The sequence below is a fragment of the Nomascus leucogenys genome, chromosome 6 (assembly GCF_006542625.1).
Source record: "Nomascus leucogenys isolate Asia chromosome 6, Asia_NLE_v1, whole genome shotgun sequence".
In the NCBI taxonomy this organism is placed as follows: Eukaryota; Metazoa; Chordata; class Mammalia; order Primates; family Hylobatidae; genus Nomascus; species Nomascus leucogenys.
In genome coordinates, this window is record NC_044386.1 from 57,381,668 (window position 1) to 57,397,579 (window position 15,912).

The 15,912-nt window shown below is 42.1% G+C and overlaps 1 protein-coding gene and 1 pseudogene across 6 annotated transcripts in view; both read left to right on the top strand.

The window, feature by feature from the left end:
• Positions 1-15,912, top strand: part of FRMD5 (FERM domain containing 5) — a 335,004-nt gene that overhangs the window by 215,829 nt on the left and 103,263 nt on the right. The window lies entirely within an intron of this gene.
• On the top strand, positions 2,649-4,119 carry LOC100586946 (annotated as a pseudogene). The gene has a single exon (XR_178388.3). The product of XR_178388.3 is annotated as an actin, cytoplasmic 1-like (transcript).

The window sequence follows — 15,912 nt, forward strand, 5'->3', positions numbered from 1 at the left end:
TAAAATATCTTGAGACAAAAATAGAATACAAAATACCAAAACTTATGGAATGCACCAAAAGCAGTGCTAAGAGGTGAGTTTGCAGCAATAAACATCTATGTCAAAAAAAGAAAAGAGGCCCATTGTCTCATGCCTGTAATCCCAGTGCTTTGGGAGGCTGAGACAGGAGGATCACTTGAGCCTGAGTTTGAGGTTACAATGAGCTATGATCATGCCATTGTACTCCAGCCTGGGCAGAGGAATACCCCATCTCTAAAAATAAAATAAGAATTGGAGACTGATTTGAGTAATAATAAAACCCCAGTCCAGCCGGCTGCAGCGGCTCACACCTGTAATCCCAGCGCTTTGGGTGGCCAAGGCAGGTGGATCACCTGAGATCAGGAGTTCAAGACCAGCCTGGCCAACGTGGTGAAACCCTGTCTCTACTAAAAATACAAAAATTAGCTGGGCATAGTAGCATGCACCTGTAGTCCCAGCTACTCAGGAAGCTGAGGCAGGAGAATTGCTTGAACCCAGAGGCAGAGGTTGCAGTGTGCTGGTATCACACCACTGCTCTCCAGCCTGGGCAACAGAGTAAGACTCCATCTCAAAAACATAAAAATAAATAAACAAACTCCAGTCCCTTGCAAAAAAAAAAAAAAAAGAATTTACAACCTTCTCATCAGTAAATATTTGGACATATTCAGGAATGCCCAACCACCAACCAATACTGGACATTTTTGCTGTAGAGACAATTCTCAAGTCTAAAACTCCAGGTCAGATTAAAACAAAACAAAAACAAACTCAGAGCAATCTCCAACTGGAAGTTTGATTAAAGAACAAATTTCATTTCTGCTGTGGGACTCAATAGTGGAGAATATTTGTAGTCTCTATTTCTAAAGCCAACTTTGTTGTTTTCAAAGCCAGAATTATAGTAGAAAGCAAATATTCCTAGTAGTATTTTTTAAATAGAAGATACCTTATCCTCAAATAACTTATAGTTTAAAGAGTTTCTGTTTCTTTCATACTTCTTCTTGTTGGGAGCTATCAGCATTCAGGGTTTGGATTTTTTTCTGACACATGGTTTTCTTCTGGAAACCTACTAATTAGAAAAAGGATGCAGGGCTAGGACACTGCACTGTGTTAGAGATTTTATTTTTGAGCCATCTCCAAAGAGTGTTGGACCAAGATTCAAGTTTAGCAGAGCTAATACATAAATGGAGTTGAGAAAACAGGAGAATGGAGAACACATCAGTGCCCTGTTTGAAAATACCAATCCCTTACCTGGTAGGCCTGATGATTTTAAATGGGGACAAGATTGTGGATTTTTTGTGGCAAGAACTGTCTAGTTTAATTTCAAGAATTATCAGCACTGAAGACAGATCAAAAGGTCAATATTTGTCCTCCCTGTAAATGCCTTGTCCTGGGAGGGTGTTAATATGCCCAATTTGGCAATGAATTTATGGATTTTTATAATGAATCTCCATATTTCAAACCCAGGCAGGTGCTCTGGAGCAGTACTGTCTGAGTGCACAGAATGCAGCAGCAGCAGTAGCAGCAGCAGCAAAGACCTGTCCCAGGCATTCAGGGCTCATTTGTATGGATGCACCGATGCTGTGGGAGCTGCGTACATCAAAGCCACTGCAGTCCCCATCACACAGCCTCACTGAAAAAAGGATTGTTCTGCAGCTTTCCTTTCCCATCAGAGTTCCACTCCATAATCTAATGCCCTTTAGCTGGAGAGGGTCTGGGAGAAAGGGAGCTGAATGTGCAAAGCAAAGAACAATTTAAGTACAGTGCTCAAAAATAATTGGCAGCTTCAGGTAAAATAAAGTTCTACAATGATAAAAATCACAGCATCTTAACTCTGGCAGAGACTTATACAGGTCATACAGTCCATCTTCCCTTGCCTGTTTTCAAAACTTAAACCATTCCAATTGGATAAGAACTAATTTTTCATTTTAGGACTTGCAGAAAGAAAATTACAGAGCTCTCTTTGAAATCTGTTCTGATATATAGTACCTCTTTCACTGTAAGTTCATTTTTAAGTTAACCCAAATCCATCATGTTCCAGTTAAAATTGGTTTTTGTTTGTTCAGTCATCTATAGAGATGTATAATGACTAGTCAGTATCACTTATGTAAAAGTCATTGAGGATCAGCCATAGTTAAATTACCACTTTAGCTGTCTTTTCAGTGGCTAAAATCTATCAATTTCCTTAAACAGTTTTTCTATGGCCAGTTTTTTTAGTCTCTTACCTGTTATTATTATCTTCTCTTCATTTTCCATGCCAATCTTTGGTTGTAAAGCTTAAACTGGACCCAGTGCTGTAGAAATATCTGATGAGTACTTAGTACAGTGAAAAACTCACCTCGTGTTTCCTAAATACTTGTAGTTTTTGCTTTGCACACCAATGTGAGACCAAAAATTACCATGCTAGCTGACTTTATATGATCTTAATAATCAATGAGAAAATTTATGATACATAAATGTGTGTCAAAACATTTGAAACTCTATTTCTATTGGTTACAAATGTATAGAGAAATGAAAAAACATAGTAAAACTAATGTTAGTAAGCTGTAATTTAAAACATTATAAATAATGAGAAAAGAAATTTTATTTATAGGCATACCTCAGAGATATTGCAGGTTTGATTCCAGACTATTGCAAAAAGCAAATATCACAAAAAAGTAAAGTCAGACAAATATTTTGGTTTCCCAGTGCATATAAAACTTATGTTTCTGCTGAGACCGTGTCCACCCTGCGAGCACAGAGCCTTGCCCTCGCCTCTCTGCCACCCGTCCACACCCGCCGCCAGCTCACCATGGATGATGATATCACCATGCTTGTCGTTGACAACGGTGCTGGCATGTGCAAGGCCAGCTTTGCAGGTGACGATGCCCACCCCGGGCCGTCTTCCCCTCCATCGTGGGGCACCCCAGGCACCAGGGCGTGATGGTGGGCATGGGTCAGAAGGACTCCTATGTGGGCGACGAGGCCCAGAGCAAAAGAGGCATCCTGACCCTGAAGTACCCCATCAAGCAGGACATTGTCACCACTTGGGACGACATGGAGAAGATCTGGCACCACACCTTCTACAACGAGCTGTGTGTGGCTGCCAAGGAGCACCCCATGCTGCTGACCAAGGCCCCCCTGAGCCTCAAGGCCAACCACAAGAAGATGACCCAGATCATTTTTGAGATCTTTGACAGGCCAGCCATGTACATGGCCATCCAGGCCGTGCTGCCCCTGTACACCTCTGGCCGTACCACTGACATCGTGATGGACTATGGTGACGGGGTCACCCACACTGTGCCCATCTATGAGGAGTATGCCCTCCCCTACGCCATCTTGCATGTGGACCTGGCTGGCCAGGACCTGACTGACTACCTCATAAAGATCCTCACCTAGCGCAGCTACATCTTCACCGCCACAGCCAAGCGGGAAATTGTGCATGACATCAAGGAGAAGCTGTGCTACATCACCCTGGACTTCAAGCAGGAGATGGCCATGGTGGCCTCCAGCTCCTCCCTGGAGATAGCTACAAGCTGCCTGACGGCCAGGTCATCACCATCGGCAACAAGCAGTTCCACTGCCCTGAGGCGCTCTTCTAGCCTTCCTTCCTATGCATGGAATCCCGTGGCATCCATGAAACTACCTGCAACTCCATCATGAAGTGTGATGTGGACATCCTCAAAGACCTGTATGCCAACACAGTGCTGTCTAGCGGCACTACCACATACCCTGGCATCGCTGATAGGATGCAGAAGATCACCACCCTGGCGCCCAGCACAATGAAGATCAAGATCATTGCTCCTCCCAAGCGCAAGTACTCCGTGTGGATCGGCAGCTCCATCCTGGCCCGGCTGTCCACTGTCCAGCAGATGTGGATCAGCAAGCAGGAATACGATGAGTCAGGCACCTCCATCATCCACAGCAAATGCTTCTGGGCGCACTGTGACTTAGTTGCATTACACCCTTTCTTGACAAAACCTAACTTGTGTAGAAAACAAGATGAGATTGGCATGACTTTGTTTTTTTATTTTGTTTTGTTTTGTTTGGCTTGACTCAGGATTTAAAAACTGGAATGGTGAAGGTGACAGCAGTTGGTTGGAGTGAGCATCCTCCAAAGTTCTACAGTGTGGCCAGGGACTTTGATTGTACATTGTTCTTTTTTTAATAGTCATTCCAAATATCGTGAGATGCGTTGTTACAGGAAGTCCCTTGCCCTCCTAAAAGCTACCCCACTTCTCTCTAAGGAGAATGGCCCAGTCCTCTCCCATGTCCACACAGGGGAGGTGATAGCATTGCTTTCATGTAAATTATGTAATGCAACATTTTTTAAATCTTTGCCTTAATACTTCTTTATTTTGTTTTATTTTGAATGATCAGCCTTCATGGCCCCCCTTTTTTGTCCCCCAGCTTGAGATGTATGAAGGCTTTTGGTCTCCCTGGGAGTGGGTGAAGGTAGCCAGGGCATACCCGTACACTGACTTGAGACCAGTTGAATAAAAGTGCATGCCTTATAAAAAAAAACACTTACGTTTCCACTATATTGTAGTCTATTCATTGTGCAGTAGCATATGTCTAAAAAAGCAACACACATACCTTCCTTAAAAAACACTTCGTTGCTAAAAAAAAAAAAAAATGCTAATGACCATCTGAGCCTTCAGTGAGTGGTAGTCTTTTTGCTGTAAAAGGGTCTTGCCTCAATGTTGGGGACCTTGCTCTGTATTAGGTTTTGGCTTAAGGGAATGTTGTGACTAGTTTGATCTTCTGTCTCAGGGGTCCTCAACCCCCAGGCCACAGACCAGGCCACACAGCAGGAGGTGAGTGGTGGGGGCGGTAAGAGAAGCTTCATCTGTATTTACAGCCGCTCCCCATCACTTGTATTACCACCTGAGTTCCGCCTCCTGTCAGATCAGCAGCAGCATTAGATTCTCACAGGAGCACAAACCCCATTGTGAACTGTGCACATGAGGGATCTAGATTGCATGCTCCTTATGAGAATCTAATTCTTGATGATCTGTCACTGTCTCCCATGACCCCCAGATGGGACTATGTAATTGCAGGAAAACAAGCTCAGGACTCCCACTGATTCTATATTATGGTGAATTTATAATTATTTCATTATATATTACAATGTAATAATAGGTTGGGCATGGTGGTTCACACCTGTAATCCCAGCACGTTGGGAGACCAAGGCAGGTGGGATCGCTTGAGGTCAGGAGTTTGAGACTAGCCTTGCCAACATGGTGAAACCCCGTCTCTACTAAAACAAAAATTAGCCAGGCGTGGTGATGCATGCCTGTAGTCCCAGCTACTTGGGAGGCTGAGGCAGGAGAATCGCTTGAACCCAGGAGGCTGAGGTTACAGTGAACCGAGATCGCACCACTGCACTCTAGCTTGGGCGACAGAGCAAGACTCCATCTCAAAAAAAAAAAAAAAGTAATAATAGAAATAAAGTGCCCAATAACTGTAATGCGCTGGAATCATCCCGAAACCCCCTGCAACCTGGTCCGTGGAAAAATTGTCTTCTGCAAAACTGGTCCCTGATGCCAAAAAGGTTGAGGACCGCTGTTCTGTCTAGACCATTAAAACTTTCTCCATATCAGCAAGAAGGCTCTTTCACTTTACCATTCACGTGTTCACTGGAGTAGCACTTTGAATATCCATCAAGATCTTTTTCTTTGCATTCACAACTTGGCTAACTGGCACAAGATGCCTAGCTTTTGGCCTTTCAACATGTTTTTCTCATTAAGCTTAACCATTTCTAGGTTTTGATTTAAAGTTAGAAACATGTGACTCTTCCTTTCACTTGAACACTTAGAGGTCATTGTAGGGTTATTAATTGGCTTAATTTCCTCGTATTGTGGTGTCTGGGGGAATAGGAAAGCCTGAAGAGAGGGAGAAAAATGGAGGAATACCCTGTCAGTGGAGCAGTTAGGACACACACATTTATTGGTTATGTTCACTGTCTTCTATGCATGTGGTTCATGGTGCCTCAAAACAATTGCATTAGTAACATCAAAGATCACTGATCACAGATTAACATAACAGATATAATAATGAAAAAGTTTGAAATATTGCAAGAATTAACAAAATGCAACAGAGAAACAAAATGAGCACATGCTGTTGGAAAAATGGTGCTGAAAGACTTGCTCAATGCAGGCTTGCTACAAACCTTCAATTTATTTTAAAAAAACCCACAATATCTACAAAGCACAATAAAGTGAAGCACAATAAAACCAGGTATGTCCATATTTATAAAAAAAAATCCCAAGTACTTTAACAGTACTTGCCTCCTTTTTGTCATATAGTTTATGATACTGAGAAAACATCTTTTCTGTGCCTTGGTGAATTGTCATGATACTCCCTTCTAAGTTTGGATGAGCTTCCAATATTTTACACTTTGTGCTTTCAGTGTCATGAAATATCTGCAAGAGTTTCTTTAATGTGAAGTTTTTGCCAGCGTCACTTCCTCTGGGACATCTTCATACTTTTCGTCACAACCACTTTCCTCATTTACATTGATTAGTTTGCCTTCACTAAGTTCCTCTGGTGCATATCTAGAGTCCCTTAAATAGCAGCAATGTCAGTAATCTCACAGTTAGCTATTTCTTCTATAACCCTATTTACGTTCCTGTTACCAGTTTTTGTTACTTTGCTGCATTTTCATCTTTGTTAGCCAGTTCCCTCTTTCAGTTATTGTTTTTGGGTTTCATCATTGGAAGACAAGGAGGCAACCCCACTGCACACTTTGTTGTTTGTGCATTAACTGAATAACAGATGCACAGTGACTAGTCACCGACAGACTGTGAAAGAAGTGACGTGATTTGTCACTGATCGTGATACACATCTGTTATTTATGTTGTGAACTGAAGAGCTAGCAATCAAGTTTGTACTTCATGTAATTACTCACAGTTAATAAACCTTGGCAACTGAAATTTCAGCCCTGTTGTTTGGGGACTGACATTCTTTCATCTAAGAACCATGCAAAGTGAGGACAACCTCAGTCAATTCCTACATTCCTTCAGGCCCACTGCTAATTTTCTGATTCCTGGTCAGTTATCTACTCTGACATTCAGATCTTTTTCTGATATATATGACTTACTAACTTCATCTTAGTGAAGTTTCTCTTTCTTCTCCAGGGGCAATACATTTGATCTTTCCTCTCTGACATTTATGCTCTTGACTTCTGACCATTCCTTCAATCTCTAAGTTTGTTTGAAATACTGATTTGCCCCACTAGCTTGTGATCATTTGCAAATTAAATAGACATTTCTCTATTCATTAATGTGAATACTTATCCCCACAGAATGTCAGTTCCTGAATACCAGCACAGGTTCACCCAGCCAGCTCATCCTTATCCTTTGGTCATACGGTCCAGTCAGTTGTGTAAGGGACTCTGTAAAGGTCCTGGGTGGGGCCTCAGAATCTATATATTTAAATGTTCTCCATATTATAGCTAAGTTTGATTTATAATATAAACCACGCTTTCCTGGTTCTTAGTAATCTTACTATAGACTAATAGAAGTTTAGATCTGACAAATATACTAGAGATTGTCTTGTCAAACCTACTCATTTTATAAGTGAGAGAACTAAGGTCCAGAGTTGCCAGATGACTTGCCCATGGCTTCCCAGTTACAAGCAGAGTAGAAACTAGAACTGATGCTTCCAAACACCCAATCTTTCTTTTTTGTTGTTGTTTTTGAGATGGAGTCTCGCTCTGTCACCCAGGCTGGAATGCAGTGGCCCCATCTCAGCTCATTGCAAGCTCCGCCTCCCGGGTTCACACCATTCTTCTGCCTCAGCCTCCCGAGTAGCTGGGACTACAGACACCCGCCACCACACCAGGCTAATTTTTTGTATTTTTAGTAGTGATGGGGTTTCACCATGTTAGCCGGGATGGTCTCAATCTCCTGACCTCGTGATCTGCCTGCCTCGGCCTCCCAACGTGCTGAGATTACAGGTGTGAGCCACCGCGCCCAGCCTTTTTTTTTTTTTTTCTAGACAGAATTGCTCTGTCGCCCAGGTTGGGGTGCAATGGCATGATCTCAGCTCACTGCAACCTCTGCCTCCCAGGTTCAAGCGATTCTCCCACCTCAGCCTCCCGAGTAGCTGGGATTACAGGTGTATGCCACCACGCCCGGCTAATTTTTGTATTTTTGGTAGAGACAGGATTTCACCATGTTGGCCAGGCTAGTCTTGAACTCCTGACCTCAAGTGATCCACCCACCTCGGCCTCCCAAGGTGTTGGGATTACAGCGTGAGCTACTGTGCCCACCCCAAACTCCCAATCTTTCAACCTAATTTCCATCCTGTGGGAAACAATCAAAGTCATTCATCATCTTTTTCAAACTCTCCTGTGGTGATTTTCTTTTTCTATGTGAATCTGTGGAATAATATCTGAAGAGAGATGCTCAAGTAAGTTTCTCTGTAGTGAATGGGAAAGCAGTTGTGGCAAGGATTGTTGAAGTAGTAGGAGCTGTGGAGGCCTGGAGCAGCTCTGGAGGCCTTAATCCAGTCCTGCTCCAGTGCTTACCCTCTGCCTGCTCTGTGCCTGCCCACTGGTGCCTAAGCTCTGTCCACTGGGGGCTTAGGTATCTGTTTGACTTGTGCATGCAGTGCTTGTTTCCGGAGGCAGTGTATAGAGGAGAAGATGGGGATGTGGGGTTGGGTAAGGGTTGAATATACTATTCTGTAAAGCTTTTTCTATTTCCATAAGAGATTCTCACAACTGAAGACTCTGGCCTTCAGGTTTGCTGACAGAGTGAAATGAGTCTGTCTGTAATTCTGAGAAACACACTAAGGAGTCATCCCTTTGGTATGTTGTGTAAGTTCATGAGAAATGAATGGGGAATGTTGAATAGTATGTATAATAGCAACAGTTAATGCTTACATACCCATTCTGGCTTGAAGAAAAACAAAAACAGAATTTTGCGACTTCCTAATCTCCCTGAGTTCACCTGTCACAGGCAACAGCAGTGTTTGAAATGCTAATGTGTCTTGTAGCCATTTTAAAGACTGAAGAGCTGCATAGTTCGGGGAAACTGAGATCAAGGGACTTCTTTATAAATTGTCCTTACCTTTTCTCTAGCACTTGCTGCCTGGGACTCTGGCCTCTCACTAGGCCCCCGAAGATGAAACACAGCATTTCACAGCAACATGACATTTTAGAGCCAGAGGTGGAGACGGTGGATGGGGGAGGACCTTAGTACTCTTCTGCTTCGATTCTGATTCCAAAATTTTTGTTTTCTCTACTGAGACCCCAAGTGGTCAACGAACTTAGCTACAGTTGCACAGTTTGTTTAGGGCTACATTTAGACTAGAGCTCAGGTTTCCTGATTCCCAGGTAAATGTGGTTTTGGCTGTATCATATTGTGCATTAAAACATTGTCAGACTTCTTAAATGAAATACAAAATCCTGGGTGAGTTGGCAGTTGTGAATCTTGCTGGCTATAATAGACTTTTGGAGGAGATAGGACTGTATTTTTATGGCTGAGGAAACCAGATCAAGGAAACTAGTGTAAATAATGGTCCAAGGGCTGAAAAAAAAAATCCTCACAGCCTCCCCATTATAACTTTTCAACTTAGGGTGCCAGAAAAGTCTCCATTAATGATTTAAGTTAAGTTTTACATTGAAGGCTGGGACAAAAATGTATATAAAGCACCTAGTTTGCTTATGTATAGATACATTAGATCTCAGAATAAAGAGAAGGGAAAGAGTATCTTTAAAAATTAGAAGATTGGGGCCAGGCATGGTGGCTGACACCTGTAATCCCAACACGTTGGGAGGCTGAGGCTGGTGGATCACGAGGTCAGGAGTTTGAGACCAGTCTGACCAACACAGTGAAACCCTATCTCTACTAGAAATACAAAAATTAGCCAGGTGTGGTGGCACATGCCTGTAATCCCAGCTACTTAGGAGGCTGAGGCAGGAGAATCACTTGACCCTGGGAAGTGGAGGTTGCAGTTAGCCGAGATCACACCACTGCACTCCAGCCTGGGTCACAAAAAAAGATTGGAAAAAAGATACCTGGGGAAATTTAGTTTGCAAGTGACTACCTAGTTTTTTCTTTCCAACTGAAGGCTCACATTAGCATCAATAAATATTTTACAGGAAGTCTCATACCCTGATTTAAAAAAAAATACCTTCTGTTCTTTGGAAACCATATCAGAGGTCTATTTTTAGGTAATTATTTTCATTTTTTATCTTTAGAAAGAAAACTTTAAAAATACAGTTTATAAAGACCCAATGTGTTCTTTAAAAACTTCTTGGTAGGACTGCTAAAGTTCCATTTCTCCCTAATTGAAGTATAAAAATTGAATTCTTAATGCAGATGAAAGTGCTCTATTCTGGGGGGAAAAATGCCACAAAGGACACTTCTTAGTAAGGAAGTGAGCACCAAGATTTAAGGCAGGAAAGGATAAGCTAACTCTACTGTTTTGTACAAATGCAGTTGAGTTTATGATCAGGACTGCCTTTATCTGTATAGCTGCTAACCCTCAAGCGTTAAAGTGAAAAAAAACACCAGCTGCCAGGCTTTGGGTTGTACAAAATGAAGACCTGGACAACAAGAATCCTTTTACTGGATTGATTCCATTGATGTTTTTTCCTTGATGTCAAGAAGCACCTTGCCAGTAAAGGACTGCCTTTTAAAGTTCTTCTGATATCAGACAATGCCCCTGGACACCCAGAACCCTATGAGTTCAACACCAAAGACATCGAAGTGGTCTACTTGCTCCGAAACACAACATCTCTAATTCAGCCTCTAGGTCAGGGAATCATAAGGACCTTTAAGGCTCATTTCACACAGAACTGTATGGAAGGATGTCAACCCTATGGACGAGAACCCCAGTAGAGAGAACATCGTGAAAGTCTGGAAGGATTACAGCATTGGAGATGCCATCATTATAGAAAAAGTCATGAGAGCCATCAAGCTCAAAATAATAAATTCCTGATGGAGAAAACTGTATCCAGATGTTGTACATGACTTCACAGGATTTATGACAGCTAATCAAATAAATCATGAAAGAGACTGTAGATATGGCAGAAAAATGGGGGAGAGGGTAGAGGTTTAAAGGTTTAAAACATGGATCTTGGAGAACTGCAAGAGTTAACAGACACCACACCTGAGAAATTCACAGAAGACAACTTGATGGAGATGAGTGCTTCTGAATCAGTGCTAGACAATGAGGAAGAAGATGTAGAAGAAGCAGTGCCAGAAAGCAAATTGACATGAGACCATCTAGCAGAAGGTTTCTAATTATTCAAGAGTGCTTTTGACTTCTTTTATGACATGGATCCTTTTGTGATATGGGCACTGAAACTAAAGCAAAAGGTGGAAGAAGAATTGGTACCATATAGAAACATTTTTAGAGAAATGAAAAAGCAAAAAAATCAGAAATTACAATGTATTTCCATAAAGTTACACCAAGTATGTTGGCTTCTCCTGCCTCTCCTTCCGCCTCCTCTACCTCTTCCACCTCTGCTACTCCCAAGACAGTAAGACCAACTCCTTTTCCTCCTCCTCTTCAGCCTACTCAACATGAAGACAAGGATGAAGACCTTTATGATAATCCACTTACACTAAATGAATAGTAAATATATTTCCTCTTCCTTGTGGTTTTCTTAATAATGTTTTTTTCTCTAATTTATTGTAAGAATACAGGATGTCACACATATAACATACAAAATATGTGTTAAGGCGAGGTGGTTCACGCCTATAATCCCAGCACTTTGGGAGGCCAAGGTGGATGGATCACTTGAGGCCAGGAGGTTGAGACCAGCCTGGCCAACATGGTGAAACCTCAGCTACTTGGGAGGCTGAGGCATGAAGATCACTTGAACCCGGGAGACAGAAGCTGCAGTGAGTGACGATCACATCACTGCACTCCAGCCTGGGCAACAGAGTGAAATTCTGTCTCAAAATGTGTGTGTGTGTGTGTGTGTGTGTGCGCGTGTGTGTGTGTGTTAAATTGACTGTTATCAGTAAGCCTTCTGGTCCACAGTAAGCTGTTAGTAGTTAAGTTTTAGGGGAGTCACAATTTTATAGGTAGATTTTTTACTGTACCTGGTGGGAGGGGGTCAGTACCCCTAACTCCTGCATTGTTCAAGGGTCAATTGTATAATGAATACATGAAAATAAGCAGCACCCACAACCCACTGTGTCTGGCCAAAATAAGCCCAGCTTTAACTTTACTGAAATATTCTCCTTCATTAAATAACATGTATTTTCGGTCTCCTAGGCTACCTCCAACTGGGACCAGCTTTAAGATAAAAAAAATCAGATTTCAGATATGTAGTTTGGGTGTTTAAATTTTCAGTGATACTCAGTTTAATATCTTTCAATTGAGGGAAAATTGTCAAGAGACAAGAATGGTCTCAAGAGTAGAAAGATCTAGCACCACAAGCCAGGGAGTATTGAAAGAGAACCAGGGGCCAGCTTCTCATTAAAATCAGAGGCAAGAAAGCATCTAAAGATCAAATGACTTAAATGGTAGCAGAAAAGACTTTAGGAGGTAAATAAGGAAATGTTTGTTTGAAGGCTTAATGGGGGATATTGTGTTAGAAATGCTGAGTTATTTTCCCTAGTACTAATTTTCTAATAGCAATGATGTTAAGGATATCTCCCCCACCCCACCAGCATTCTCAGTTACTGAAGGACTTCTGCAGGAGTGGAACAGTCCCCTATTAGAAAAGCTGGCATAGTTGAGGTTCTACCTATATTTAAGCAGAGGTAAATTTTATTACAGAAGCACTTAAGTGTGGCTTTTGATTTTTTTGGAAGCATACTTTATAGGGCCTGAATACCTTATTAAAAGCAATACAATACTACATTAAATGAGTAAACAAGCATCTAGGGAAATCACACTTACAATCAATTAGATTTATAGACTAGTATTTCAAAGCAAAAACAGGAGGAATTCAAATGGAACGTCTAGGATTCTGAGCAGCACATTGGTCTTGGAATTCAACTACAATCTAATATGTCTTGGTTCCTTTACCCTAAATACTCTGTTCTCCAATTAGAGTTGGTTTTGTTCTTCAAGTCTTTATTTTCACCGCATCGCCCAACTTCTATGTTGCTTCTTCTTTAATTTTTTTTAAGTAAGAAACATTCTGCTTTATCTCATTATTTAGCAATTCTGGGACACTTCCCAGGCTTTGCTATCATTTGTGAAGAACAGTGGGTAAAAGTAAAGTAGAATCACTTTGGAAATTCTTTATGAAACAGAAAATATATAAAAATATTCAGAGTATCTCCACTAATGCCTGATGACAATTCATTTGGACTTTTGAACTGGAGAGAAAGAAATCATCTAATAGTTTTGTGTATCGCTATCTATGTTTCTTTTTGGTCAGTAATGTATGTGTTATTTCCAAATGGCCTTCCTCCACGACCCTCATCCAATTCATGAGGAATAACCTATTTTGAATCTCAGAAAAGACTGCCACTTTTAAACCTTATAAGACCGAGGTCAAGTTCCAGTCCCTTGCCTCAACAATGGACTCTAGTGGCCTTTCCTCGCATCTGAATAACCATGGATCAATATCTGCCTATAAGAGTGTGGAGGTATAGGAGCTGGACGAACATGCTGTGGGAAGCAAATTGAACCCATTTTTTTTTTTTTTTTGAGACAGAGTTTCACTCTTATAGCCCAGGCTGGAGTGCAATGGCGTGATCTCGGCTCACTGCAACCTCCATCTCCCAGGTTAGTGTACAGGCACCTGCCAGACGCTTGGCTAATTTTGTATTTTTTTAGTAGAGACGAGGTTTTGCCATGTTGGCCAGGCTGGTCTTGAACTGCTGACCTCAGGTGATCTGCCTGCCTCAGCCTCCCACAGTGCTGGGATTAAAGGCGTGAGCCACTGTGCTCAGCCACAGATTGAACCCTTTCTATAAGCATTTTCTACATTGCCAAAAATAGTGTTGCCCTCAAAAGTACAAGCTTACTTACTGGAGATTTAGGAGACAGTATTTTGCCAGTAGAATTCCCTCTTCCTTTAAGCAAACTTAACGTGCAAAAATCTATATTTATCCAACAGAGTAAAGACTAAAGAACTTTTTGTTTTAAAAGAAAACTTGGCTGGGTGTGATGGTTCGTCTGTCATCCCAGCACTTTGGGAAGCCGAGGTGGGTGGATCACCTGAGGTCAGGAGTTCGAGACCAGCCTGGCCAACATGGTGAAACCCCGTCTCTACTAAAAATACAAAAACTAGCTGGGTGTGGTGTTGGGTACCTGTAATCCCAGTTACTTGGGAGGCTGAGGCAGGAGAATCACTTGAACCCGGGAGGTGAAGTTTGCAGTGAGCCAATATTGCGCCACTGCACTCCAGCCTGGGTGAAACTTTTTGATTACAAAAACACGTGGAGATTCAGAAAATCATGTTAACCAAATGTACGTCTTAATCATTATAAAGTGAACATCACCTCGATCATGAAATAGAATGTTGCCACCTACTCTAGAAGCCCTGCCCATGTACCCCAACTCAATCGCAGTCCCTTTCCCTGATTAGTAACCATTATTATGATGTTTACATTCTCACCAGCAACGTATGAGAGTCGTAGTACCTGCACATATGCTTGCCAACACTTGGTAGGGTCAGTCTTTTTCACTTTAGCCATTCCATTAGCTGTATCTCTTTTGTGTTTGTAATGGTATGTATTTGTGGTGGTATCTCATTTGTATTTTGCTAATGACTAATGATATTGAGCTGCTTCTCATCTGCTTATTTGCCATCTGTTAGGAAGATTTTTAAAAGGAAGGAAGTGAGAGAGAAGGCAACTCAACGGCCAAACAGGTTTATTTACAAGAATAAGCCTGCAAGAAGTCCCAGTCAGGAATCTGGCTGAGACCCTGATCGCTTATAAGCTGAGGTTTTTATAATAAAGTTTCTATAGGGAGGGGTTGGGGACGTGCTGGCAGGTTGGAACCGTAGGGGGCAGGGGAAGGATGTGGTAAAGGCCAGTCAGTCTTTGTTGTAGTCAGGGTTGTTACTGTCTGTTAAAGGTACGGGCGAGGTTGACCTTTGCTGAGCAGATAAACTCCCTAGCAACAGTTAGTACTCCAAAATCGCAGGGGACTAGATATCCTCACTGTAGAAAAGGGAGGCCTATGTCTCTTCCTGCAAGAAAATGCTGTTTCTTTACAAATAAATCTAGATTGGTAAAAGAAGGAATATCCAAACAGACAAATTGCGGAACACCTGCCCAAACAACCTGCTGACTTTTTCAGTTCTTTCCTCCATTGGGCACTCCCTTTAATTGGTCCTTTCATTGTCATCTGCTTAATATTAATGTTTTTACCCTGCTTGATGAAATTGTTTTCAGAAGTTTATTTTAGAAAGAGTAACCTCAGTTGCTCAGACCACCATAACGGAACACATCAAGGAGGCATTCCTGCTACAGCAACAATGAATGATCTCATCACCAGAGGAAGGCCACTTCCCCCATGCACCACCCCCAGTGAGCAGGAAGTAGTCAAAGAGAACCCACATCCCTATTCCTAAATAATAATAATACAAAGAGGTGGGAATGTGAGAATTAACAATAGTGATGCCATTTTTCCACCTTGGTGACAGTGTTTCCAAAAACAAAGCAAAGGTCAACCTCGCCAAAACCTTAACAGAGAGTAACAGCCCTAACCACAACTAAGCCTGGCCCTTACCACATCCTTCCCCAGCCCCGTGCAGTTCCAACCTGCTAGCACTTCCCCAACCCCTCCTCTATAGAAACTTTAGTATAAGGCGGGGCACAGTGGCTCCCGCCTGTAATCCCAGCACTTTGGGAGGCCGAGGCAGCTGTATAGCCTGAGGTCAGGAGTTCAAGACCAGACTGGCTAACATGGTGAAACCCTGTTTCTACTAAAAATACAAAAAAAATTAGCTGGGTGTGGTGGCGTGTACCTGTAATCCCAGCTACTCAG